The following is a 27,956-nucleotide window of genomic DNA, read 5'->3' on the forward strand; positions in this document are numbered from 1 at the left end:
ATTTACATACTTCATCTAATATTGGACACAATGTTTTTTCAATCAGCATTTTTTGAATTCTTCCTGCATGTGAGGCACAGAGATTTTAGGATGAGCAGGTGTGAGACGCATGGGTTTGAATAGCACAGAGGTATCTGGAGAGCACTGTGTCGGTATTCTGAATGCCCTCAGAGCCCAGGGGGATAACAGCTCATTATGCCTGGGGTAGAACTTACCCAGGATGTGGAAGAAGAGGGGATTCTTCAAAAAGAGCTCAGCCTCTGAACTGGCAAAACAGTGAGTTTTGACTCAAAGGCACCAAAGTACTAATACGTGACATCCTCTCCTGGGGTGATCCGATGTGGCTGGAGTTGGATGAGGAGGGGTGGCTGGGGATGGGAATGGGAATGGGATTGGGATAGCAGGACAGGGTCACATGGCCAAGGATCTTGAAGACCATCTCATGGAACTTGAATCTGATCTCTACACGCTGGGGAGCCACGGTAGGGTGGGTTTTTTGTTTGTTTGTTTCTTGGTTTTTTGTTTTTTTGATTTTTTGATTTTAAATAAGGAGGAGAAGAATGTGGTCTGATGTGTATTTTAGAAAAATAGCTCTGGCAGCAATATGGAGAATGTTTAGTGAAAACAGAACCAGGCCCAGAGAGGTGGGTTAATTCAGCTGGGGCCAGAGGCAATCAAGGTCTGCACTTTGGCCGCAGAAGTAGATACAGAGAGTGGGGGTGAATTGCAGATGTACTCTAAAAGTATCCTCCTACCGTGGGGGCCGGGGGAAGGGACCGTTCTAGCTTGGTGACTCTGGCTAGTGATGCCATCGGTCATGGAAAGGACACGGGAGAAGGCAGATTGGCAGAGCCAGAAATGAGCCTGGCTTGAACAGAGAGAGCTCAGAGGGTTAATAGGATCTAAGGAGCAGTCTGTGTCTCCACTGGAAATACAGACACAGTGCTTCAAAGAAAGAGGCAGAAGGTCGCCCTGGTGGGTTTAAGGATATGGGTGAAGGCAGTCGTTAAACAAGAGACACAGGGATAGCTGGAAATCAGTGAGAAGACAGTGAAGGAAGACACCCCTGAAACACCCACGTTAATGCAGCCGACTCCTAGCAGGGGTGCCTTCCAGGAGGCAGGAAGGAAGGAGCAGCGGCATGGCAGAGAACGTCCAGAAAAATCCCACAGACACCACTCGTAGCAGTGTTGACACAGGGAGAAGGGTCCGGATGAAATGGGTTCTGAATGACATTTTCAGGTCTACAGTTCAGATCAGTGGTTGCCAGGAGTTGGGGGAGGGGAAGCGTTTGACTGCAGAGGGGCAGGAGGGAACTTTTTGGGATAATGCAAATACCCTATGTTTTGACGTGGTAGTGATTCCATGGCTATATACATTCCTCCAGACTCATAGACCTATTCACGTGTGTTGCCCAGGCTGGACTCAAACTCCTGGGCTCAAGCAATCCTCCCACCTCAGCTTCCCAAGTAGCTGTGACTACAGGCTCATGCCACTGTGCCGGGCCTGTGTATAATTTAATTATACCTCAGTTAACAAAAATGGGTGCTGAAGAGCTTGCTTTATATTCGTTAGAATGGCCTCAGTCGGCCGGGCACGGTGGCTCACGCCTGTAATCCCAGCACTTTGAGAGGCCGAGGCGGGCAGATCACAAGGTCAGGAGTTCGAGACCTGCCTGGCCAAAATGGTGAAACCCCATCACTACTAAAAATACCAAAATTTGCCGGGCGGGGTGGTGGGCACCTATAATCCCAGCTGCTCAGGTGGCTGAGGCAGGAGAATCGCTTGAACCCGGGAGGCAGAGGTTGCAGTAAGCCAAGATTGCGCCATTGCACTTCAGCCTGGGTGACAGAGCAAGACTTCATCTCTAAATACATACATACATACATACATGCATACATACATGCATACATAGAATGGCCTCAGTGATGGCCACTTTACTCCTGAGCTTTAGTTGGTGAAGGCCTTGGCTTAGGGATAAGAGGGCGGCTGGACAGTGCAGGCCCAGAGAGACTGGACCATCAGGCGAGGTGAGGGGTTACGGAGGTGCCCAAACAGAGCATGAAATGGTAGAGTAGCTGAGGAGGTTAGCCTCAGTCACGATCTGTCCTGTCCTACCCTCTGCGGACTCTAAACCCCGCAGTAGTTCACCCAACAAATTCATTCACTCGGCCAATGCTGCATAAGGCACTCAGCTCGGGGCTACAGGGAGCCCCAACCTAAAGAAGCTTTCTCTGCTTCAGGTAGTTTACAGCTGGTAGACGCAGATAGAAGTGAATTAGCAAAGAAAATAGTTTGGTGTAAAAATTGTGCATTTAACTGAAACCTTAATTCACTACTGAGCATTTAATAGCCACTAAATAAAAACCAGGGGCCCGCACAGTGGCTCACACTTACAATCCAAGCACTTTTGGAAGCCAAGGTAGAAGGATTGCTTCAGGCCAGGAGTTTGAGACCAGCCTGGGCAACATAGCCAGACTTTGTCTCTACTTAAACAAAAATTAGCCAGGAGCCATGGCATGTACCTGGAGTCCCAGCTACTCAGGAGGCTGAAATGGGAGGATTACTTGAGCCCAGGAGTTTGAGGCTACAGTGAGCTATGATCATATCATTGCACTCCAGCCTGGGAGATAGAGTGAGATCTCTGTCTCTAAAAAAATGAAATAAAATAATAAAAAACACAATATAATTTAAAATCTTTGGAGTCACTAAACAAATATACAATGTGAATCTCCTCCCACTCCAGCTAAGGCCACCATATCCAACACTAGGTAAAGACCAAAGCCGTTCTGGAAAATCAGAATCTGTTGCCATGGCTCATGCCTGGACACCAGGCTGTCCGCTCCTGACGTCACTCTTTCACTTACGACTTGTTAGAAAATGAATGCGTGGAATGGCCCTGGATAGCTGCTGCAGCTCCCTGGTTTCCTGAAGTGAGCCCTCTGTGTCATTATCTGGTCTTCTCAGCCCTCAGCCGAGTTCCTCCTGTGGCCACACACGGGGTCGCAGTGAGTGTCAGTGCACAGTGATGAAATCTCCTGGAACAATCGGGTGTGGGGCATGAGGAAGGGAGTGGTGCCTGACTACAGAAGTTCCTGGAGGTCAGGAAACTCTCACTGGAGGCGGTGGCCCTAGAGGGCTGCTTTCTATGACAGAGCAGGAAGCTGCATGTGTAGTGGGACACACGCACCAGAGGGGCCAGGATCTCCTAATAAGGACTGGTATTTATTTTTACTTGACCCCATTCTGGGCCTTGCCACAGTCTGCTGAAATGCCTTGAACATTCATCACCCGTGTGGGAGACAGGATAGTAATTTCCTGCTGAGATGACTGAGGGGACGGGGAATGGGGACACCAGGGGGACTGGCTCCTGCAGGTGGGAAAATTCTAGCAAAATGAATCACTCTTGTGCTTAGTCACCCAATGTGCACTTATTAGGGTGCTGCTGAAATACATATTCATCTATCCACTCCAGAAAGATAGTCCAAACTGAGACCTCAGGATCAGAAAGCCTCCCATTCTCCTGCAGGGTTCATTCATGTACTCAGTGAATTATTAAATGCCTACAGCACGCAGGGCCATCAGCCCCACAGCTATGAGAAAGATTCAGTCCTTCCCTCACAGGCCTTATGATAGACTCCAGTAAATAAAACCATACAGGCACAGAATGTGGCGGGCTTTATAACAAAGGCAGAAAGCCCCTCTTGTTGTGTCCTCAAGGGAGGCAGAGAAGCTCCCCTCTGGCTCTAGTTGGAGAATCCCAACCCAAGCAAGTCCATCCTTAAACAATAAACATCTCCAGCATTGCTGGCTTTGGAAGACCCCATGGTGAGATGCTGGAGCTTTTTTCCGCTCCAGATTTCGCTTCTAAATATTTACTTTTACTTTCCATGTTCACTTATAGGCCAGGGTTTTTTTTCCTACCATTGAATTATTTCGTCATGTTCTATTTAATTATTGCTTTAATTGGCATTGGTGACCACAAATAATAATAAATACTATTAACTGGTGTAACAGCTTCACTAGTCTATTTCACTGCCCCATGCTGTTGTAACTGAAGCCCCCAGCACAAGCATTCCCAGCTCGTGGTCATCTAAGACCTTTGAGGTCATTCTTACATGCATTGCTAGTGTTTTCCATATTCCTTGATGGTAGCCAATTTTTCCTTCTTAAAATAACTTTCTTCATTCCTAGTAAGCTTCATATGTATTTTATGTATTCTTCCCTCTTTTTTATGACATGATACATATTATTGAAAGCTAGGAAATAATGCAAGATTCTTGAATGACATAATACCACTTAGTACATCTTTTTGTAAGAGATAGTTTTTCTAATACAAATCTTTGATATGGGAAGAAACAAGCAAGTTGTTTTTTAAGGTTTTCCAACCCTATATTCTACTACAAATTACCCTGTTATGGTATGCTTCCAAAATTCTTTCAAGGATTATGGTTTATAGAGTTCAATAAACCTAATAGTTTATAAAACTTCTCAAAAAATAATCTCATGCCAAAAATAATTTAGTAGTAGGTGGTCTTTGTCTTGTGGTCACATGGTTTTGATATTGTCTTTAAGTTTCTATAATTTACAAGGGCTGTTTAATCAGTTGGCATAAATTTCATGACAAAAATACTAATATGTAAGCAAAGTATATGAAACAATATTATTGAGAAGTAAATTACATTCCATATAGAAAAAGACTAGAAAGACAACACCAAAACCTTAAATTAGACAGTGTTATTATGAGTAGCTTTTTTTTCTTCTCTTTTTCCATATAGATCAAATTACTACATTGGGCGTATATCACTTTTATAACATGAAAATACAGTAAATAGGGTGATGATAAACTGCAAGTGCTTGGGGAGAATGCTTAACTCAGGCCAGTTGCAAGAGAGTGAGAACACACACGCAGCCTGTGGGAGCGGGCTCCATGCCATCACCTGGCCGGTCCTGGCTGTGTTGCTGTGTTTTCGCACCTCAAAAGTTGGGACAGCGAAGAAAGGCCATAAGAGCTAGAACGTTTCCATAAGAAGTGTATTCAGTATGATTTGTCTAGCTCTGACTAATGTGTGCAAACCCCACATTCCACTAAGCAAATGCAAGATTGTTTTTCCCTGTTAATTTGTTCCTGGGCCCTTCTTGCTTACTGTGTTGGGAGTTGGAGAGGGGATAATTGACTTCTTTCTTCTCACAGTGTTTTCTCTTTTTTTTTTTTTTTTTTTTTTTTGAGACAGAGTATTGCTCTGTCACCCAGGCTGGAGTGCAGTAGCATGATCTCGGCTCACTGCAACCTCCGCCTTCCAGGTTCAAGTGATACTCCTGCCTCAGCCTCCCAAGTAGCTGGGACTACAGGTATATGCCACCACATCTGGCTCATTTTTTGTATTTTTCAAAGAGACTGGGGTCTCACCATGTTGGCCAGGCTGGTCTCAAACTCCTGACCTCAAGTAAGCCACTGCGCCCGGCCATCTCTCACAGTGTTTTTTAAAACAACAATGCATTTTCATAACAGTTGGCCTGGGGAGGTGTCCGACCAAGTTGGAATTCATAGTAGAATCCATTGGAAGTTAATTTTTGGTGTATTTGACTGTTTTCCATTGACTTCGCATTGAGGCAGTGAGAGAGACTTGAAGAACTTAGAATATGCACCCTTTTGTCACTGGCAAACATGGGACATAGAGGCATGTCTTGACAGCAATTTATGGCAACACTCAGGGCTGAATCTAGGGGTTAGACAGCCTGGCCAGTTTTGTAAATTAGATAGCCAGGCCACCCTCAGAGTCAGTTTGAGGGTTTAGTGGGAAGCCTGAATAAAAAGAGAAGTTAAACTTTTAAGAAAAGGGTCAAGCTTTAAAACTGGAATTGGGTTTTCAAATTTAATGAGTAAAAAGAAACCCCAAAACTGGAATTGTAATTGTGGAGAAATACAACTGATAATATTTGGAATATCATCTACAAGGAATGAAACTATCCAGAAGCATTTAGATGGTAGTCAGTGCCATGTAGGGCACCTCTGGGGGCAGGGTGGCTCCTGGCACTGTGGAGAAAGACCACTGGTGCTTCCTTCTCCCAATCGGAGGAAAGGGATACACTGTGGAGGTCCCAGCAGCTTAGGGCCTGCCCCCCATGTGGTTATCTCTGTGCCGTTTCCTTCCCTCTGTCTTCCTGTAACACCTTCACTTTGGCCCCTGTGCCCTTTCTGGGCAGAGGGTGACAGGAGGCACCGCATGGGTACATTCTTTTTTTTTTTTTTTTCTTTTTTTTGAGACAGAGTCTCACTCTGTCACCTGGGCTGGAGTGCAGTGGCGTGATCTCGACTCACTGCAACCTCCATCTCCGGGTTTCAAGCGATTCTCCTGCCTCAGCCTCCCGAGTAGCTGGGATTACAGGTGGCCGCCACTACGCCCCGCTAGTTTTTTGTATTTTTAATAGAGATGGCATTTCACTATGTTGTTCAGGCTGGTCTCAAACTCCTGACCTCGTGATTCACCCGCCTCAGCCTCCCAAAGTGCTGGGATTACAGGAGTGAGCCACTGCGTCCGGCCAACTACATGCTTTTTTCCTCCTGTCGGGATTGGCTTGGGCTGTACCTATCTCATGGTGGAAACCTGCCCAGGGACCAGGCCCTAGAAGACCAGCAGTTTATTTAACTGGGTTGGCCTTTGTCCCCACTCCCTGTGACCCGGCCCTGCCACATCTTTACCCAGGTGCACCACTGACATCATCGCTTGGCTGGACTCTGGAAAGCAGGAAACTGCTGGAGCGTGTTTGGGGCATCAGTGATGTCACCCGCTACGAATGCTGGGTGGGGTTACCGGACTGAGGGCCGTGAAAAAAGAAAGCTGCGGCCCCGCCCCGTGGACTCACTGCCATTCTGTTCTTTCTCACGTTTCAGTTCAGCTCGGTTTGTTTTCCGTCCCCCTCCCTCTACTGTAAAAGTATGTACTCAGTGTTTCGTTTCCTGCTGGATCTGATTCAGGTCAGTGATGAAGTTATTTGTGAACTCAGTGGGGGGGTGTTTCCTCCCCTTTGTACCGGCCCTACTTAGGGATGCACGGTTGGTTATACGCTTGCTTCACTCGGTTAGGCATGGAGGAGAATTCATTCAGCCCTCATAGGTTTAAATCAAATGCATGACCCTTCACATTTTCCAGAGATTTACGGCCAGTTACAGTGAGACAATTAAACATTCACCCCCCCGCCAAGCTGCACTTGGAGATGTGTAAGCAGTAATGTAGTCATGCGCTCCCCATGATGTGAGAGCGTGCAGAACGCCACTCCCCCCAGCAGGTCCGCCAGGACCTCCGCAGGGAGCGTCTTGCCTGCAAAATCACACATCCCTTTTTCCCCCTCTCTCCACTTTCCCTACTTTTCCACTCCCACACCCACAAATAAACCTTGAGCTTATTTTACAAAAGTCTTTGAAATGGCCCTCGTCTCTCCGATGCTCCTGGGCCCTGGTTTGGCCCCATCTGTGCAATCTCTCTGATGAGTGTGAAATAAGCCAGATTTGGCTCATGCTCTGCCGGTGAGCTTGCCCTCCCCATGAGCCTGTCCTCTCCATCTGGCCTCACTTTGTTTGTGTCCCTGTGTCCTTTGTCTCCCATCCTGGGATCCTGGTGGTTTCCTCCTCCCCGCCCAGCATGAGTCCTTTTCCCCAGGGTTCTTCCCTATCTCTACATCAGAATTTCCTGCTTTCTCCCAAATATGCATTTCCCTGGCCCAGGCATCCACTGCTTCCTCTCATCGTGAGGTCCCTGCCGCAGGCTGCTGATGGTATTGTGGCCATGCCTTCCTCCACAACCCAGGGAAAGCTACGTGTGTGTCTGTCCCATAGGGAAGGAGTCATCCCTGTCTCCTCAGTGTGGTGTGTTCAGGAGGAAGGAAAGTAACCAGCGTCGTTCTCAATTTCCAGAAACTGTTTATCATATTGACAAGAAGAAGAAAGCTTTGTGACTCATGAGAATGATGTTTTCCTCTCTGGTACATAAGGTTATCTGGGTCCAATCCATTTGTGTAGAGGATCTTCTCTCCCCTAGTGTGATATACACTTATTTTTAGCACAAGTATAAAACTACTTTAAATGAAATCAGCCTCAGCCAGGGAAATATGCTGAGTAATAATGTTGCCAGGTACTATACCACTGAGTTGAGTTTGTAATTCACTGCTATTAATCCCTGTGTATTAGTTCTGATTTTTTACTCTTTGCATACATAGAAAAATGGTGTTTCTCTTCAGAGTCAAGGAGGGAAAAAAAGAAAAGATAAAAGATGCTTATAACACTTTTGTGTCCACCCCTAAAATCAGCATATTGATCTATTATTTTTTCTAGGTATTGATGAGATGTTGACTCATATACTTTCATACAACTGGTAATATATATATATGTGCATATATATGTATATATATATGCACATATATGTATATAATATGTATATATATATATATAGACTCATTTTTCTTCCACTTTAATCTACAGCCTACTTGTTTTCTTCCCCCCATTTTTTGTTTGGATTCATAGCATAAATTGACAACAAAGATACATCTCAATTTAGAGCTTCCAAAAGGCACCCATAAAAGTATCTGGTGCTCATGGAATTTCTCTTTCTTCTATGTCTCTTAGTTACACTTTTCTCTTATTACACTTTTCTATCCCAGCCATGGCTAAGAGGCGTATAATCAGAAGCAGCTAAGCAATGTATGCAAGGGAAATAAAATGAATGCAAACCAAGATACCGGTTTTGTAAATTAGATAGCCAGGCCACCCTCAGAGTCAGTTTGAGGGTATAGTGGGAAGCCTGAATAAAAAGAGAAGTTAAACTTTTAAGAAAAGGGTCAAGCTTTAAAACTGGAATTGGGTTTTCAAATTTAATGAGTAGAAAGAAACCCCAAAACTGGAATTGTAATTGTGGAGAAATATAACGGATAATATCTGGAACTCGCGGCAGTTTACAGGCTTAACTATGTATGTGTTCCTTAAATTATCCACCCGCAGATATCAGATTACAATAAGTCCTCACTTAATGTCATTGATAGGTTCTTGGAAACTACCACTTTAAGCAAAAAGACATGATGCATATGAAACCAGTTTTCCCATAGTCTAATTGATAGGAAAAAGAGTTGAGTTATGAAGCCACACAGTACCTCGTTTGGCTTAAAGTCACTGTTTCCAAGAACCTATCCACAATGTTAAGTAAGGACTTACCGTAAATGAAAATATTTGCAGTAAATTGCTTTTGAGAGAATTGGTTATCACACTCTTCTCTGGGTATCATTGAAAATTCAGAATGTTTAATTACATCAGGCTATACTCACTGGTATAAAATCAGGGAGCAAGTATAAAGTAGGTGTAGGGAAATAATTTATGTTGGATTAAATGATCCAATGAAGGGATTTTATTAAGCCCCTAGAAGTCCCAGAATGAAAATGTATAACTGCATGACTAACCCCTAAGAATTTGCTGGGGTTTCTGCATTAAGTACGCTTCCCAGGCCATTTGTAATGAAGGTACCGTGATCTGTTAAGGAAGAGACCTACAGCTGGGAACAAAAAGAGCCAATTCCATCCTAGACATCAGTCTCCTGTTTGACTCATTCCAACCCCAAGAATATGTTGTAGAGTGTAGGACCCATGAAAGTTACTTACTGTGCTTCCCTGTACCTTCCATCATCCAGTTCCCAGACATATCTGTGTTTCTTCTCTGAATGCCTAGTTACTTGGGATCCCATGCTGCATTGGTCTGTTCTCACACTGCTGTAAAGAACTACCTGAGACTGGATAGTTTATAAAGAAAAGAGGTTTAATTGACTCAGTTTTACAGGCTATACAGGAAGCATGGCTGGGGAGGCCTCAAGAAACTTACAATCATGGTGGAAGGCAAAGGGGAAGCAAGCACATCTTCACATGGCGGCAGGAAAGAGAGAGAGTGAAGGGGCAGTGCCACACACTTTTAAACAACCAGATCTCAGGAGAACTCACTATCACGAGAACAACAAGGGGGAAATTCACCCCCATGATCCAGTTACCTCCCACCAGGCCCCTCCTCCAACACTGAAGATCATAATTCATCATGAGATTTGGCTGGGGACACAGCACCAAACCATATCACATGCCTTTCCCAGGACTGGTGATGGAGGAATGGTGCCCTTGTCACACCTACCAGAATATACTCACCCACCTCCAGACACTCCATTTCTCTTTCAAGCACACCTCTTCACTTGTGCCGCCAGCTAAGGTTTACTGCAGTTACTTCCTTTGTGTGTCCTCTTACCTTACCAAGTCACCTCACCCACCATCTACTGTTAATTAAATTACCGCCTCCCCCACTTCCCACCTCCAGAGTAGAGACTGTGTCTTCAGTTCTCTTGGCCTTCCCACAATGGGAAGTCCAGTGTAGAACATACCCTAGGAGCCAACTAAATGTGCTAGTGGCCTGCAAACCCTGCAGAGGGCTAGGGAATCTTCAGGGAGTCTGCTGCCAGTGAAACTCACCAGTACTAGAATCCCAGGCTCCAAAGAAGTCTAGAAAAGTACATCTTTTAAGGAGGTAATAAGAGGCTCAAGTGCCCACAAATCCTATCTGCTCTTGGCCTAGTTCTTTTGGGATCAGTGTACTAGTCTCTCTTGTCGAACCAGTTACTGACCAGCAAGACTAAAAAACCAGGCCCAAACACATTCTATTCATGTGCTTAGATATGGACCTACGGATCAAATATCCCACTGTAAAGCAAAAAAGCAAACTGTTTTTCCCTTGTACTTTCACACTCAACAATAGCACACTTCTGTGGCTGGCTGTGTGGGGGCTTTTCCTTACACACCAAATATTTCTCACAAACACCAACCAGGTGTCCTCTTATTCAATTCAATCCTGACACTGTCTACCTGGAGATGGTGTCGGATCCCACAGATTGACGGCTCAGTCCCATGAGACCAGCCCCACTTCAGGCACTAATTGCAAATCCAGGCCATGCATACTTCTCTGACTGCCTGGCTAAAAACCGCGTTCACAGCCGGGCACGGTGGCTCATGCCTGTAATCCCAGCACTTTGGGAGACCAAGGTAGGTGGATCACTTGAGGTCGGAGGTTCGAGACCAGCCTGGCCAACATGGTGAAACCCCATCTCTATTAAAAATACAAAGATTAGGCCGGGCACAGTGGCTGACGCCAGTAATCCCAGCACTTTGGGAGGCCGAGGCAGGCAGATCACGAGGTCAGGAGATTGAGACCATCCTGGCTAACACAGTGAAACCCTGTCTCTACTAAAAATACAAAAAAATTAGCCAGGTGTGGTGGCAGACGCCTGTAGTCCCAGCTACTCAGGAGGCTGAGGCAGGAGAATGGCGTGAACCCAGGAGGCGGAGCTTGCAGTGAGTGGAGATCGCGCCACTGCACTCCAGCCTGGGCAAGACAGCGAGACTCCGTCTCAAAAAAAAAAAAAAAAAATTAGCTGGGTGTGGTGGCGGGCTCCTATAAGCCCAGCTACTAGGGAGGCTGAGGCAGGAGAATCGCTTGAACCCGGGAGGCGGAAGTTGCAGTGAGTTGAGATCCTGCCACTGCACTCCAGCCTGGGAGACAGAGTGAGACTCCATCTCAAAAAAAAAAAAAAAAAAGGGTTCGCATGAGCCCCCTCCTTGGGTTCAATTAAGTTCCTAGGATGGCTCACAGAACTGAGAGAAGCACTTATTTACAGAGGTGTTATGATATATATTGATTTTCGTCCATGGTTCCTGGCTCCTGAATGCCATAAACCTTCTTACAGCCTTTTGTTATAATGTTGGGGGTGTCACACCTCAGGGGCAAGCCTCTGACCTTCCCTGCCCTCCTTGCACTATAATGTTTCCCCCATTTCTGATTGTGAGTCTTAAGACCCTCCCATGAGAGGGTCCCACCCTACACCTTGTGGGAAGGAATGTGGATGTCATGAAGTGTCCATAAAAACCCAAGAGGACAGGGTTCAAGGAGATTCCAGATAGCCAGACATGTGGACCTTCCTGGAAGGCAGGGCACCCAGGTCGGGCATGGAAGTTCTGCACCTCTTCCCCCATACCTCGCCCTACACACCTCTTCATATGTGTCCTTTGTGATATCTTTTTGTTGTTGTTGTTTGTTTGAGACAGAGTCTCGCTCTGCTGCCCAGGCTGGAATACAATGGCATGATCTTGGCTCCCTGCGACCTCCGCTCCTGGGTTCAAGCGATTCTCCCACCTCAGCCTCCTGAGTAGCTGGGATTACAGGCATCCACCATCATGCCTGGCTAGTTTTTGTATTTTTGTAGAGACGGGGTTTCACCATGTTGGCCAGGCTGGTCTTGAACTCCTGACCTTAGGTGACCCGCCCGCCTTGGCCTCCCAAAGTGCTGGGATTACAGGCGTGAGCCACCATGCCTGGCCTGCAATATCCTTTATAATAAACTGGAGATGTTAAGCATGTGTTTCCTTTAGTTCTGTTAGCTGCTCCGGCAAATTAATCAAACCCAAAGAGGGGAGTCCTAGGAACCCCAGTTTGAAACCAGTTGGTCAGAAGTTCCAGAGGCCCAGACTTGCGACTGGTATGGTGGGGGGCGCTCGGCCCTGTGGGATCTGACACTATCTCTGGGTAGACAGGGTCGGAATTGAACTGGAAGCCACCCCACCTGGTGTCTGCTGCTTGGTGTGTGGGGAAACCCCCTACACATTTGGTCACAGAAGTCTTCTATGTTGATGACTGTTGTGGTGCGATAGCAGAGGAAAACACGGTTTGAGGAGAGCTTTTCCCAACACGCTTATGTGTGCCAGTTTATTATAGAAGACACAGATGAACACCAGATGAAGAGATGCATAGGGCATGGTCTGTGGAGTTGGGGTTCACCTCCCTCCTGGCACAAGGATGCCTTCACCAACCCAGAAACTCATCAAGTCTTGTTCAAGGATTTTTGTAGAGCTTAATCTCCACTCCCCGCCCTCCACCTTTCCTGGAGGTTGATGGGTGGGGCTGAAAGTTCCAGCCCTCCAATCTTCTACTCACTTGGTCTTTCCGTCCTGAGGCTAGCTGGAGGCCCACCCCATCACTCCATTACCTTAAGCTCAGGTGTTATTGAAGGAGCTCCTTATGAATAGAGCAAAATCACCCACCCCTATCAGAAATTTCAAGAGTTTTAGAAAACCTGTGACTGGAACCAAGGACAAAGATGAAATATATTTCGTATGATAGCACACCCACCAGATTGGATCGTGGGGCCGTGTGGCCTTTAGTGTGGAAGCTGCTTGACCACATTTTCCGCCCATGCACTGCCATTCTCATTTCAGGCTGCGTCATCATCATCATCACCATCACCTGTTCTTTGCAAAGGTCACACACCTTCCAAATGCTTTGTATAGATTAGCTAATCACTCCCCATACTCACCCTGGGAGCATAGTCAGGGATAAGAGGTAGAGTTCTAGCGCTCTGTGGCTACTGTGGTTTATGGGATCTTTGCCCAGGAATAACTGGACTTTAAACATCTTGGCTTTTCTTTTCAGTAGGTCAGTCGGCATGTACTCACAGGGCCATGCATGCTGAGCATTGAGACACATCACAAGGGAGTGAAAACCTGCTGCCACACCCCCCCGGAGGCAGCAGGATGTTTGGATAAATAAGGCATAAACACCTGGAGAATTAAAGCAAGTACAGTTAGTGCAGCCTTTGCCAAGAGAAAGGTGTAAGTGCTAAATGCAGTAGATGTTCAAATACGGCAGAGACCACAGTGGGCAGGGTAGGCCAAGAATGCTGCCTAAGGAGTGGGGCTTGGGGTGAAACTGGGGCATTTGAGACACTGCAGGCCCATCACCCTGGCTTCGCCCTCCTGAGGGAGGCAGGGACTGAGGCGGGAGGCCTGGAGAGGTCTGTGCATGAGCCTGGGGGCTCATTGATAAGGAGCTTCCAGTGGGGGCAATAACATTGGAAGTGGAGAGGATGGCATGTGTGCCGGGAGACGCAGCGGAGTGGAAGTCGCCGGAACTGACAAGGGATGGGATGTGAGCAAGGAGTCCAGGTGAGTCCTGGGGACCTGAAAGGATGGACCCAGAGAGATAAACGACTTCAAACCGGCACGGCAGTGAAGTGACTGACCCGCGAGTGCCCTGCACCGAGGCTGACATTTGACTTCCTGCCAAGTTGGCCATCAGACAGTTAGAAATCAATTTTGGAGTTCAGGAGAGAGGCCAGAGCTGAAAATTGGGGAGTTGTTTACATTGGGAGTGATATACAGTCTCTACATTTCCATCCAGTTCAAAACATTCTTGCGTGTCTGCTATGCACTGTGCACTGAGGTTACCAAGACTGGAAAGACCCAATCCCTGTCCTGGAAGCTTAGTGTTGGCAGGAGGCAGACAAGCTGATACATGCAAACAAAGAGCTCACAGGTGCCAGGATGCCAAGGGATACGGAAGAAGGATGGTTGCTTCTCTACCCAGGAGTGCCCTGAGGTGTCTTAAAAAGAGGAACATTTATGACTCAGGCAGGGTGGCACATTCCAGACGGCAGTGGGCAGGAGCCTGACTCCAGAGCGCCTTAGAGGCTGCAGCTGGGAGTTGAGCTGGACCCTGAAGGCAGTAGGGTAAGCCATAAATTAGGGTTAAGGAACCAAGGGAATAAGGGGATCAGACCATTGCATAGCTCCAGCAGCACCATTACTAGCAGCCTGTGTGAATGATGGTCCCCTCTTACATGCCCACCATGCAAGGGCTCTAGGCCATTCTTCACTCTTTAATGCAGAAAAGCAAAACTTCCAGCTGTTTTCCCCTACCCAAACTGTGTGAGCCTGAGCCCAGCCCCAGGATGGATCTTGTCCTAGGTAACCAAGAAGGCCTTAAGTGTCAGAAGAGGTAGCTCCAGGCTGAATAAAGGGATAAATGAAGCATTACTGCACTGAGATCGCCCGTCGTGGGGTGGGTCTATACCCATCTAGTCATTAAGCCTCAATAATTTGGTTTCTAAATGGACTATTATTTGCTACAGATCAAAAGTTGTTGGAAACTATATTACACAGATAAATAGAATTGTCCTGCAAATAAAGGAGGTAATCTCTTCTCTGTTTGAGATACCATGCAGTATTTGTCCAACTTGTACAAATAGTTCTGATCCATGAGAATCCTCCACTTTCAACTTACTTGCTGCTATATCCCAACTATTATAAGGCCATGGAGACCAGTAGCCTGGTTTCCATTATCTTTGCTCTGTTTTTTTTTATGGCATGGTTGACACTACCTCCAGTAGCAAAGAGTTAACTTGTCATCAGAGCTATAAAATCACAATGATAAGTGAAAAGTTCTCTTTTGTACTTTAGCATCCAAGAGAAGTGTAATTCCCAACTACAGTGCTCAAAATAATAGAGAGTTTTTACTTTGGGCCTGAAAATACTTATAGGTCAGGTCTCCTAGTTGGGTCCATGCTGTTGTTGGTGTTCCCTCCCAAGTAAATACATACTGAATTTAGCAAATTATTCATTTGTGATCCTCTGTGCCATCTAAAAATATATATAGTTTAAAATGCTGGCCAGGCGCAGTGGCTCATGCCTATAATCTCAGCACTTTGGGAGGCTGAGGCAGGTGGATCACCTGAGGTCAGGAATTGAAGACCAAACTGGCCAACATGGCGAAACCCCCTCTCTACTAAAAATACAAAAATTAGCCGGGTATGGTGTTGGACTCCTATAATCCCAGCTACTAGGGAGGCTGAGGCAGGAGAATCTCTTGAACCCGGGAGGCGGAGGTTGCAGTGAACCGAGATTGTGGCACTGTACTCCAGCCTGGGTGACAGAGTGAGACTCCATCTCAAAAAAAAAAAAAAAAAATGCTTATCATTGCACAGATAGCTGTACAGTTTTTTATTATTTATGATAACGGTAACTGACTTTTTGTTAAAGCTGGTTTGGAATCTGGAGGTTATTTTAATTTTGATAACTTTATGATTTTAACTTTTAATTTTAACTTTATGATGTTTGTCATAAAAGAGTGGAATGTGCTCCTATTTTGAGATGGAAACATTTCGGCAGGGAGAGAGAAGAGAGACACCAAACCACCTAACAGCCAGGTTCCAAGGGGAGATTCATTCAGCGTCTTTGAAGCATTGTTAGTTTTCATTTGAGGCATAAATTGGAAACTTATATCTTTCTTTGGAGTAGGAAGTATTTCAGACAGAAAAAAAATGATTGCTACAACAACATCACGAAAAAGAACAGAAGGTTTCATGAAGAGTAATAAAATTAAGTTTATGAATTAGAGCTTCAGATGGGAAATCTTATTTGGACAGTAAATGGTTAATGGTACAGGGACACCATGATGGGGGACCTTTGCAGCATTGAAAAAACACGCGTCCATAAATCCTTCTCTAGCACTTCTTTGTGATCACAGAGTCAAGCTGAGGACAATGATGGAGTGCTCCAGTTCATCCGAAGTGCACGAGTCCCCTTTGCAGCAGACTCTGACATTCCCGGCCCCTCTCCGGAGTGTTATCAACATGCAGTCAGTGCTCTCTACGTCATTACTTTAAAAACAAAAACTCGGCCAGCAGCAGTTCAGTACATCTTCAAAGATCTTGACTTGTAATTTTTTTCCCTGCATCTTCTCTATTGAGCACATGAACTGACATCTTTCTACCCCCAAATAATCAGTTCTTTCCCCCTAAATAAAATGGGTAATCCAAAAAAGACCCATCAAAAGGAAGCTAAAGATAGTAATGCCTAGGTAGTTTCGGGACCAGAATGATTGTCTCTAAATATGTACATGTACGGTGATTACGTGTTTAAAATGTTTAATGACTTGGAGAAATAGTGTGTTGAGTGGAGAAAAATGAGATTTAGTAGAGCATAACGTTAACAGTGTAAAAATACATAGAAAAGCAAGCAGGAATAAAGGAATGTTTAAATAAATTACAAAGATAAAAATTAAAACCGTAATTCAGCCGAGCCTGGTGGCTCATGCCTGTAATCCCAGCACTTTGAGAGGCTGAGGCAGGCAGATCACTTGAGGTCAGGATTTCGAGACCAGCCTGGCCAACATGGTGAAACCTCATTTCTACTAAAAATACAAAAATTAGCCGGGCATGGTGTTGGGTGCCTGTAATCCCAGCTACTCAGAAGGCTGAGGCAGAAGAATCGCTTAAACCCAGGAGGTGGAGTTTGCAGTGAGCCTAGTTCGCACCACTGGACTAGACTAGGTGACAGAGGGAGACTCCGTCTCAAGGAAAAAAAAAACTTAACTAGAACATTTATTGAGCACTTACTAGGTGCCAGCTAGTGCTCTGAGTGCTTTGTGTGTATTAACTCATTAATGCCCCCAGCACCTCTTGAGGTAGATTAAAATCTCCATCTCGGTTTTACATGCAAGGAAACCAGAGCAGGAGGAGCTTCAGGAACTTGCCCTCCTAGTAAAGATAGAAAGTAGCAAACCCAGGATTCAACCCCATACCATGTTTGTGCTGAATCTTTTTTTTTTTTTTTTTTTGGAGATGGAGTTTTGCTCTTGTTGCCCCCAGGCTGGAGTGCAGTGGCGCGATCTCGGCTCACCGCAACCTCCGCCTCCCAGATTCAAGTGATTCTCCTGCCTCAGCCTCCCAGGTAGCTGGGATTGCAGGTGCTCACTACCACGCCCGGCTAATTTTGTATTTTTAGTAGAGACAGGGTTTCTCCATGTTGGTCAGGCTGGTCTCAAGCTCCCGACCTCGGGTGATCTGCCTGCCTCAGCCTCCCAAAGTGTTGGGATTACAGGCGAGAGCCACCGCACCTGGCCTTTGTGCTGATTCTATAGTCTTATTTTCACATCCTATCAGTTACTGTAAGTAACTCTTGATTCCAAGAACTGTATAATAAGAAAGGGTAGCTTCCAATTATCTACTCTTGCTTGATAATGCATTAATTCCACATAGCCTTTAAAAGTTTAGTAAATTTTAGGATAAATTTTCGAACTGTTATTTCCTATTGGCTGTTAGAAAACTGTGTTGCTCAAAGGGGAACATGTCTATTGTGCCTTGTGGAGATTTTCCTACAGCTTTTCTGGCTGACCCGTCACTTGCACTCTGGAACTCTCCTAAACCAGATACGGCCCACCACGTGGTATGGTGTGGATCCTGGACTTTCTGTCATCCGTTAGGTTCATATACTTGAAGCAAGTCTAGAACTATTTTCTGAGAGATACCCTGGCTGTTGTTCTGTGTTTGGGGTGGGTTAGTCACCTTTTTAGGTGAGAGACTTGATTTGGGTCCACAGTTTCACAAAGTATTGTCAACCCTGCTGGCCAAGTGACTGACGTGCTGGGCATGGGAGCACACTCCATCAGCATGGCAGAGTGGATTCACTCCATGCCATTGCCAGAGAATAGGACTTTGAACCACAGCCACCCGGCTTTTTCTGAAAGGCCTGCTTGGGCAATGATGCCTGGAGAATTATCTGAAGAATGCAGTCTGTCCATTCCTCTGGAGATGGTCTAGTTTTTATCCCCAGACCAAGATGAACCTCTTAGAGCTGTGCATTTATATTGTGTGGAATTGCCTTCAGCGACGTGTTCTATAACGTCGTGTTCTTGTCACCTTTTGAGGGACACTGGTGCTGTGGGGAAGATCCTCACCAATACGCAACAGCAGGGCCCTGTTCTCTCACCTACCATCCCCTCTGGAAAGCTCACAGAGAGGGTTTCCTGGGTTGCTCCTTTTCCAAGCAGGACTTCTACTGTAGACTTACAGCTCCAGTTACAAGCCTGTGTGCTTGTCTGTTTCCCCACAAGGTGTTCTGACCTGGGAGGGAAGGGACAGAATCCTATTCATCTCTGAATCCTAAATGCCAGGCCTAGCACTTGGCACACAGTGGGTTCCAGTTGTGGAATGAATTTCTTTCAGTCCTGACAATAAATGTTGGGGTTCTTTAGTTTGTTTGTTGTTATTGTCTGTTTTATTTGTATTTTGGGGTTTTTTGCTTTTTCCCCCAGGGAATGAAAATGCCTTCTCCATATGAACCAGACATATCCTGGGGCTGGGGCTGAGTGTCCTTTGTTGTTTGCTCTAATTATAACTAATGAACAGTTCAGCTCTGGTAATTGTAGGCTTGCTGGACCCAGTGCCTGCCTTCTAACTGAATCTTGACTCTGCTCCATTATGTATTTTCCATGATCCTGATTTCTGTCAATCTAATTTTTAAATTTCATTCTAAGGCAAACCTGCTCATGTTCTTCGCTGAAATCAACCTCCCCTTTCTGGAACGGACATATGGAAAATTGGAGGCAAAATATAATAATGGTGGTGACTCAGACTGCTTTAAGGCCTGAGAGACCGGCCAGGTACTGTGGCTCACGTCTGTAATCCCAACACTTTGGGAGGCTGAGGTGGGTGGATTGCTTGAGCCCAGGAGTTTGAGACCAGCCTGGGCAACATAATGAAAACTCATCTCTACAAAAAGTTACTGGGCTCAGTGGTGTGCACCTGTAGTCCCAGCTACTCAGGAGGCTGGGGTGGGACCATCGCTTGGGCCCAGGAGGTAAAGGCTGAAGTGAGCTGTGATTGCACCACTGCACTCCAGCCTGGGCAACAGAGTGAGACCCTGTCTTAAAAAAACAAAAAGACCCATGAGACCTAGATTCCCCCTGTCAAAAATCCACACACACACACATATAATAAGATAGTATTTCTACCTTTTCTTTCTCAAAACATTCCACAGAACAGTCTTACCTTTGAGGAGAGCCGTACGCATGACCTTTTGTTTGTTTGAGACGGAGTCTGGCTCTGTGGCCCAGGCTGGAGTGCAGTGGTGCCATCTCGGCTCACTGCAACCTCCGCCTCCCAGGCTCAAGTGATTTTCCTGCCTCAGCCTCCCAAGTAGCTGGGATTACAGGCGCGTGCCACCATGCCCAGCTAATTTTTGTATTTTTAGAAGAGACAGTTTCACCATATTGGCCAGACTGGTCTCAAACTCCTGACCGCACATTATCTGCCTGCCACCACCTCCCAAAGTGCTGGGATTTCAGGCATAAGCCACCATGCCCAGCTGGAGGCCTTATTTTTACTGCTATTCAGAGAACCTGTGGCTTATCCATGGTGGGCTTAAGCTTTGCCTTTTCTCTTGCTCATTTCCATACCTAGCAAGAGCTTAAGCTGGTTTATTGCACTGACATTCTAATGAAATATAAATAGCTTCTCAACAGAGAGATAAGAAAGAGGAGTATCTAGTACAGCAAGACCCTCTGGGTGGGTCAGGGCCAGCTGGGGCCGTGCCGGGGCTCTGAGTGGAGGAGGTGGCGTGGGAGCACTGATGCTCGGGCTCTGTCACATCCGTTTTTGGCATTTGTCCTGGCAAAGGCTGCATTTCTGATCTTTCAGAAAGCTGTGGGTACACTGTACAGAAATGTGTTTTGCTTGCTTTGAAGGATGACCTACTGGCTGACAGCCAGCCAGAATTAATTCCATATACATTTGCAGATTTTCAGTATGAGAGATGGCAATTAGCCTACAGAAACCCATTTAACCCCCAAGGTGGAGCTGTATAGTGAAGACTGTTATTTATGGGAGTCTGTGTAATTTGCCTCTGTGACAAGGGACAGCCATGGCTCAGGAGGGCCCACGCCACCCTCCTTTTCCAGGACTCCTGCCCCTGCCTGAGTGGCTTGGCCTGGCTTGGCCATGTGAGTCTTGTGGGCATGTGCACATCAGTCAGGGACCCCTGTGGTATGGACCAAAGGGTTGTTTTTTACTGTTTTAACTTATTTAATAGCATCTCATCAGTATTACAGGCATGTGCCGCCATGCCAGGCTAATTTTTTTTGTATTTTTAATAGAGACGGGGTTTCACCATATTGGCCAGGCTGGTCTTGAACTCCTGACCTCAGGTGATCACCCCCTGTCAGCTTCCAAAGTGCTGGGAGTACAGGCATGAGCCACCGCACCTGGCCCACAGAGCTTCTAAAGGAAGTGTGTTGGTTTTTTAATCAAAGTTGAGGCAGTGCCTCAGTGAGGGGCAGGCTGGAGCAGTGGTAAGCGCGCTGAAGGAGTCAGGCTCTCTGGGCCCAAAGTCCTGCCCTGGCCACAGAGCGGCTCCCTTCCTCCTGAGGTGGGATGATGTTCTCCAGGGCCTTTTAGCTCCAGGCTGCTACAGTTCTAAACTGGTGGTGGCGATGGTGGTGGCAGCGGTGGTGGTTGTTTTAGATGCAGTCTCGCTCTGTTCCCCAGGCTGGGGTGCAGTGGCATGATCTCGGCTCACTGCAACCTTCGCCTCCTGGGTTCAAGCGATTTTCCTGCCTGCGCCACCACGCACAGCTAATTTTTGTATTAGTAGAGTTGGGGTTTTGCCATGTTGGCCAGGCTGCTCTCGAACTCCTGACCTCAGGTGATCCGCTCACCTCAGCCTCCCAAAGTGCTGGGATTACAGATATGAGCCACCACACCTGGCCATGATTGTTGTTTTTATAAAATCAGAATATGAAATTTGAAAATGTTCTTTTTTGATGAGAAATGAGAACTACCAAAGGAGTAAAATGCTCTAAAAGCCATCAGGTCCTTCCCACAGTATTGAGGCTCTGCTCTTACCATTTTGTTAAATAAGTTTTGTTCCTAACACACTTTGTGATATGAAGTATTCTTGCTAATCAAGCTGCCCGGAGACTGGCGTTTCCCAGAGCAGTTTCGAAAGTGGAAATGATGCTGCATTTCCTACCCACAGTCTGGAGGGTGGCTGTGCTCTCTGCCCGGTGGGTCTGTGCTGCTCAGTTACGGGATGGTGAGGGAAGGCTCTAACTCGGTGTCTTACACCATGCACTAGGGAGTCGCCCGCTTTATTTACGAGCGAGTTGATGCTTTCAGTGGGTTTTGGCTTTGCCTGGTTCCAGACTCAAGCCCTTCCTCTAATGTAGGGCGGGTACAAGGGAGACTTGAGCAAGGACATTGGGATTTAAGGGAAGGGCAGTGCAGGCCAAGGTCAGCAAGAGGACATCTCTAAGATGAACAGCACTGCATTTGTGGGAAGCAACCCTGCCATAAACAACTCAGTTAACGTTTACATAGTAAATAATTGCATTGCCTTGGGCTGGAATAGGGACGCCAGAAGGTATAGGACCATGTGGAATTCAGAAAAGGGAGCCCTGAAGAATGAGATTTTATTGTTGTTACCAGGGGAGTCCAGGTGCTAGAGTTCTCTCCTTGTAAGTGACTAACCTTCTCCCTTTTGGTACACAATCCTCAGGCGAACGGAGATGATTCATTAGGCCATTCTAGCTTAATGGATGCATCACTGTGCAACCACGCAAATGCCTCATTTCTGATTCACTCGTTTAATATTTATTGAGGAGTGCTGGGTACTAGGCCATTAGAAAAACAAACAACAACAACATAGGCCTGGACCTTGCACTTGCAGAGTTCACAGGCTAGAGAGGCACACAAGTTAAATATAGAGACAGCTGAAAGAGCTGACGTCTGGGACAGAGGGAGCCCCCTGCTCCAGGAGCCAGGGAGCAGATGCCACGGGGGGCTGGCAGGGATAGGGAAGTCAGGCCAGGAATGGGGTTACCTAAGCCGGATCATGAAGGACGAGAACAGACTCACCAGGGGTCGAGGGACAAGGAGGCAGCAAGTCCGCAGCATGAAGGCAGGAGAGAACATTGCTGTAAGCCTTTACCATGGCCACTGCATGGGGAGGAAACAGGAGATTTGGAATGAGCTATGACACCGGGCAGGAAAGCAAGACCCAGGTATTGTGAGGCCTTGAGCGTCAAGCTTAGGAGTCAGGACTTTATTCTGCAGGACCTGGGGATTTTAAGTACAGCAATATCATAATTACATTCATGTTTCAGAGAGATCACTCAGGCAGCAGTCTGGAAGATGGAGTGGAAAACGGAGAAATTAGTCATGAAGACCTATTTAGAAAGTAGTAGGCAAGAAATACCCAGGGCCTAACCTGAGGTGGAGGCAGGGGATGGGAATGAGAGCAATTACCGAACTAGAATGAACTAAACTCAATGAACAGGAGCGGGGAAGAGAGAATGCAGAAATGGCTCTCAGATTTCTGACTTGTTCGCTTAATGACTGGGGTTGTCATGTATTTAGATAAGCAATAAAGAACCTGGAAACAATTTTAGGCAGAAGATAGTTGTGTTGGGAGCCCCTAAGACCATGATTTATTACAGCACAAGGATACAAAGCAAAATTAGCAAAAGGAAACAGCACGTGGGGTCAAGTCCAGGGGAGCCCAGGCACAAGCTTCCAGAGTACTCTCCCCATAGAGTCACACAAGATACACTTAGTTCCTCCAGCATTGAACTATGATGACACCTGAAATATTGTCTGCAGAAGAGGCTCATTAGAGACTCAATCCTCAAGGTTTTTATTGGGTAATGGTCACGTACCAAATTTCAGTCTCTCAGAACAAAAGCAAATGTTCAGCATAGACCATTTTGTTTGTAAAATGTAGGCACAGTGAGCCCCTCTTGTCAGTTAGAGGATAGTTGAAACCCTCCCACAATCCAAGTTCTCAGACTCAGGCCTGCTACATTATTTCTTTCCTACACAGTAGTGGATTTGGTTACTAACATGTTGGATCTGAAGCATTTGTTGTAATTTACAGTGAAGATGTCCACTGCACAGTTCAGTATTGAGTCTGAGGTTCACTGGAGACATCTGTGCTATCAATGAAAGTTTCTGGAGTCATTAGCCCCTCAAAGGGTCATTAAAACCAGGTCTTCTAGAGAGAAAGTCTAACCCTGTATTCCTTTAAACCACCATAGAGACCATCTAGTTCTTCACGTTATAAAAATGAGAAAACTGAGTCCCCAACGATGTGGCTTGGTTGCACATTTTTCTATTTCAAGTCTGTTACTCCTTCCATCATACCAGACTGCCTCACAAAATGACAAAGTCAGGCATTGTTCATAAATGAACAAAATGGCATTTAGTTATAAATCAGGCCCTTGTAAGTTTGGTTAATACAACTTATTTCCCAAAGATCCTGGTCCTCAGACCCTCAAAAGGAGAGCTGATCACATCAAGGCCTCTACCTGGAAGGAATTTCTAAGCAGCCTCTAAGTCAACTGTTCATGTTCAGTCCACCTTGATTTACAAAGAACAGTGAATCATTAAGACCTTTCTCTCCAAGGCCGGGTGCGGTGGCTCACACCTGTAATCCCAGCACTTTGGGAGGCCGAGGCGAGCGGATCACGAGGTCAGGAGATCGAGACCATTCTAGCTAATACGGTGAAACCCTGTCTCTACTAAAAATACAAAAAAAATTAGCCAGGCTTGGTGGCGTGCGCCTGTAGTCCCAGCTACTCGGGAGGCTGAGGTAGGAGAATGGCGTGAATCCGGGGGGCAGAGCTTGCAGTGAGCCGAGATCGCGCCACTGCACTCCAGCCTGGAGAACAGAGACTCCATCTCAAAAAAAAAGACCTTTCGCTCCTCTTTGCTCTTGTGTCTGTTTAACAGATTTTTATGTTAGCAGGCACTCTGTTTGCCACTAGGAATAAAAAGATAAATGGGACAGTCTTTGCCCTCAAGTTACTTATATTCTAGAGCCAAGAAAGAGATAGATGAAGAACACATCTTATATATTAGGACTGTGTTGGGGGCAGGAGTAGGCAGAGTAACCCTTTGGATATGGGAAATGAAAATAAATCAAACTCAAAACAAGTTTATTATTTGCTTGAAGCTCTGGTAAAAGATAAAGTGAAACCTGCAAACTGTAAAATGAAGTTGCTGCTACACATTTCTCCAGTTTTGGATTTTGTTCTTAGATGGCCTTTAACTTGGATAGAAGGATACGAGACAGCCATATATATATACAGCTGTTGCTCTTTAAGATATCCACTTCACCCTGTCGTGGGGTGGGAGGAGGGGGGAGGGATAGCATTAGGAGATATACCTAATGTAAATGTCGAGTTAATGGGTGCAGCACACCAACATGGCACATGTATACATATGTAACAAACCTGCACCTTGTGTGCATGTACCCTAGAACTTAAAGTACAATAAAAAAAAAATTAAAGAAAAGAGATCCACTTCACTCAGCACATGTGATTTGGCTTTGGTCTTTGGTGTTAATTTGGATGCCTAAAGAACTGACTTTCCTTGAGGCTCACTCCAGCCTTTTTAGGACTAGATTGGATACATTTACATGTTTGCTGGCTGTTTTTTCTACAGTCACACATCCCACCCATAATAATATTGCAATATTCTAAGTTGTCTTGGAGGATATCATCAAGTAGGTGTCAAGTCAAACTTAATGGTAGACTGTAAATTTTAAAACAAGTTACAGGTCACTTGTATAGTCTCTCTATATATATATTAAAAGAAACAAAACTTTTCCCTCTTGAATCTTTATTCCTATCTCAGCTTCATTTATTGCCTCGTTTGTCATCTAAACGGTCTTTGTTCTTTCAGCTTTCAAACATGATTAATTGACATTGTGCAGCATAGCACAGGGAAAAGGCTGAATATTTTGTATGATGAGTAATCTAGTTAAACGCCCATCTTTCTTTTCAACTTTACCAACAAATGTGTCTTATGAAGATGTAAGGGCGGTTTGCTTATTTCCCTGTTCAAAATTTTATGCTATTAGCCTAGCATAGCATGTTTCTTTTCCATTGAGCTAGCCAAAAATAATATTGACAAATTCATGAAGCCTTCCATCTGATACTGTTGCAAACTTATGCAAATGTATTTTAGACTGTTAAGGGAATGTAAGAATTAAATAATTAAACATCCAAATGTCAAGAATGGGATAGGAAGAAGTAACTGGCCTCATGTTGGAAGTTAATGAAGTATTTGAAAATATACCTTTAAAATCAAAGACATGAATTTGTGTTTTGGGTTTTTTTTTCAGATTTGAATAAAGCAGAGTATAATATTATAGTTGCTGCAGGAAGTTATGAGCATTTCTGGAAGTGCTTATTTTCAGCACATGCTACTTAGAATTTTAAAAGACATTCAGTGTATCTTTGTCATGAATCTTTCTACTGGGACCAGGCCACTCCTGGATGAACTCACAGATTGAGAGCTTCTCAAAATGTAAAATCAAATTGTCTTTTAAAATATGCTATTTTAAAGTTCTGGAGAATCAAAGCATGAAAATTGGCCAATACTTGGCAAAAACAGTCGATTTGAAGAGTTGTCTCTTTATAATCTCTGATTTCACTTATAGAGCTTGCTTCCAAAAAAAGTACTATGTATGTCATAAATCTGAAATGTTTTGCTTTTATGCCATTTTTAAGTCCTGATAAATATTCTTGAAGTGTTAAATTATTATTATTATTATTATTTGAGATGGAGTCACTCTGTCGCCCAGGCTGGAGTGCAGTGGTATGATCTTGGCTCATTGCAACCTCCGCCCCCCGGATTCGAGTGATTCTCCTGCCTCAGCCTCCCAAGTAGCTGGGATTACAGGTGCCTGCCACTGCATCTGGCTAATGTTTTGTATTTTTAGTAGAGACAGGGTTTTACCATCTTGGCCAGGCTGTTCTTGAACTCCTGACCTTGTGATCCACCTGCCTCGGCCTCCCAAAGTGCTGGAATTATAGGCATGAGCCGCCGTGCCCAGCCAGTGTTAAATTATTTTTAACTTGTTAGAAATAATTGTCCCGCAACTTACTGAAGATTGGTTTAATAGTCACTATTGTTCCCAAAAAACTCTTAAAATATTAAACCAACTCATAGCTCATAACTTTTCAAGGTAGCAATTGTTTGCTAATCTTAAAATGTGTTACTATTCTTTTTTTGTTTTTTTTTTTGTTTGTTTTTTTGTTTTTTTGTTTTGAGATGGAGTCTCCCTCTGTCACCCAGGCTGGAGTGCAGTGGTGTGATCTTGGATCACTGCAACCTCCACCTCCTGGGTTCAAGTGATTCTCCTGCCTCAGCCTCCCCAAGTAGCTGGGATTACAGGCGCGCCACTACGCCCAGCTAATTTGCTTGTATTTTTAGTAGAGATGAGGTTTCACCATGTTGGCCAGACTGGTCTCGAACCCTTGACCTCAGGTGATCCACCCGCCTTGGATTCCCAAAGTGCTGGGATTACAGGTGTGAGCCACTGTGCCCGGCCACTATTCTTAAATGACCTTCTGCACATCTCTGTAGTTTTATGCCTGGTGATGGCGTTTAATTTAGGAGTATCTGGCGTGCCACTCCAGTCTGACAGCTAGGGGCATGTTAGCAAAGGGGGCATTTTTCAGGTGAGTGGGTGAGCATAGCCGTGCTGACCATCTTTCCTATCCAGAGGGAAGGCCTGGCAGGGACTCAGGCCATCTTGACTCCCCTGCCCCAGGCTCCCTCTCACTGCGCCCCTGGCCTCTTCCTCTTCTCCAGACAATGGGGCCTTATGCTCGCTGTGTTTGTCAGAACTCTCTTGTGCTTGTGGCTGCAAGTAAGAGAAACTGAACTCGAGCTTATTCAGAAAGAGGGGATGGATTGACCCAGATAACAGAAAAGTGCTAGGCTAGATCTGGCCTTAGCCACAGCTGGATCCAGCCTTCTGGCATTTGTGCTCCGTTCCTCAGCCCTGCCCCACTGGGAGTGATGCCTTCTGTCCACAGTGTGATCTGCTTCATACTCAAAACTCCCTATCCAGAGGAAGAGGAATCTTTTCTCTCCCACCATCTGCACAGCAGTATTCAGGAATCCCCTGCCAGGCTCTGTTGGCCTCATGTGCCCTGTCCTAATCCACCACTGTGCCCAGCCAGGGTGTGGCCATACATGCCCATCCTGTGCATAGGGCAGGAGCAGACCCACCTGCACCACATGCGGTGGCCGCCATGACCACGAGACCAGGATAGGAGTGCTGATCAGGCCAGACCCCAAGGGCCGTTGCTCAGAAGAACTAAATGTCTCACACAGGCAAAAACTACTCTTCAGTTCCTTTAATTGCAGGTGTTATGTTGGAGTCCATGAAATACAAAGTTATTGAGAAGCATAACTAAATTTATAGTAGCTCCTTCTCATTATATATTTTCATGTTGATAGGATTCTGCCCCCATGGGAATTAAT

At 45.6% G+C, this 27,956-nt stretch overlaps 1 protein-coding gene across 7 annotated transcripts in view; it reads left to right on the top strand.

Annotated features, from left to right (window-relative positions):
• The window catches only part of MTHFD1L (methylenetetrahydrofolate dehydrogenase (NADP+ dependent) 1 like), a 241,744-nt gene that overhangs the window by 174,894 nt on the left and 38,894 nt on the right, over window positions 1–27,956 (top strand). The window lies entirely within an intron of this gene.

Source organism: Pan paniscus, chromosome 5 (assembly GCF_029289425.2).
Source record: "Pan paniscus chromosome 5, NHGRI_mPanPan1-v2.0_pri, whole genome shotgun sequence".
Taxonomy (NCBI): Eukaryota; Metazoa; Chordata; class Mammalia; order Primates; family Hominidae; genus Pan; species Pan paniscus.